This window comes from Microtus pennsylvanicus, chromosome 11 (assembly GCF_037038515.1).
Source record: "Microtus pennsylvanicus isolate mMicPen1 chromosome 11, mMicPen1.hap1, whole genome shotgun sequence".
NCBI lineage: Eukaryota > Metazoa > Chordata > Mammalia > Rodentia > Cricetidae > Microtus > Microtus pennsylvanicus.
The window spans coordinates 10,967,997-10,969,470 of NC_134589.1; positions in this window are offsets into that span (position 1 = coordinate 10,967,997).

The following is a 1,474-nucleotide window of genomic DNA, read 5'->3' on the forward strand; positions in this document are numbered from 1 at the left end:
ACTTTGAAAACATTGTCCAGGCCACATGTATGGTCTCATGTGTAGGAAAGAAACATCTAGAATTACTGGTAAATTCTAGAAATTCTAGAAAGCAGACTCGTGGGGTCTGGCTGTGTACTGGAAGTGAAAGTCATGCCATACCAAGGGTGAGCTCAGCCCTGCTGGACACCAGCTTTGAGACGGGTAATTCAGGCAGGCACAGCAGCACAGGCCTGTGATCCCAACGCCTGGGAAACCGAGTCGGGAAAACCACAGCTTGAGGCTAGCCTCGGAGCTGTCTCGGGAAAACAAAACAAAACGAACCCCTACAAAAAGGTATTTGATTTTCTGTTTCCCGTGTTTTCCTCCAATGAAAAGCCTCTTGGGCAAGACTTTCATACAAATTCTTCCTTTTTGCTCTGATTTCCCGTTTCTCTGCTCATTCTGAGACTCGGGCACCCGAGGCTCTGACTGTGGCTTAGATGGACAACCGTGATCCCCACCTGCCGCCCCATCCGGCCCTCCCTCCTTGTTTTGCTTTGTGCCTAGACCTATATCTGTCCTGGAAATGACTCCAGCCACCACGTGAGTTAGAACGGCTTTCGCTAAGGGCTTTGGACCTTATTTTTATTTTTAGATAATGTCCGAGAGGAACAAAGAGCCCAGACAGCCTAGGCGAGGTTTGGAGCGCAGCCAAGCTCTTTGGGGATCCTACCGCCACGGATGAAGGGAGAGTGGGCCCCATCGACAGCCCCTGTGATCTTAATCCAGTAACGAGGGCTTATTTGTCTTCTTAAGCTGCAGGCAAGAGTGGAAATCTCTTTTTGTTGTCAAAGACTAGGAAGCCATTTCCCCACCTCCTTCATCCCACTCCACGGGTCCTTATAGGAGGTGGCGCCCCCCCTTCCCGCTGCTCCCCTCAAATCACTGAAGAATTCAGGGGCACTGACAGAAAGAGATGTTTTTTTTTTTTTTTTGGTTTTTTTGAGACAGGGTTTCTCTGTGGTTTTGGAGCCTGTCCTGGAACTAGCTCTTGTAGACCAGGCTGGTCTCGAACTCACAGAGATCCGCCTGCCTCTGCCTCCCGAGTGCTGGGATTAAAGGCGTGCGCCACCACCGCCCGGCAGAAAGAGATGTTTTAGGGAAGAAAATCGTAAAACCCCACAGTCTCATCCCTGTAACTCCAGGCGCACCATAGGTTACTCCTAGCACTGGCTGTCAAATGTGGCTGTCCCCCAGTCACCACTGACCTTGAAGCTTGGACTCAAGGTCAGATGCCCGTGGGAGCACGTGTAGGCACGCCTGCACGCACGTAAGAGAGAAACAGAGAGACAGAGAGGGCAACTGGAAAAGACACAGATCACCTCTGTTTGCTGGGGTCACCTCCAGGCAGAGCTAAGGAAGCCAAACCAGGCCAGACACTGCACGTAAGGCTATCCATGTCCTGACCATGCGCCTCAGGCTTGCTCACAGGGCGGTCTCTGATTCCAGTCAC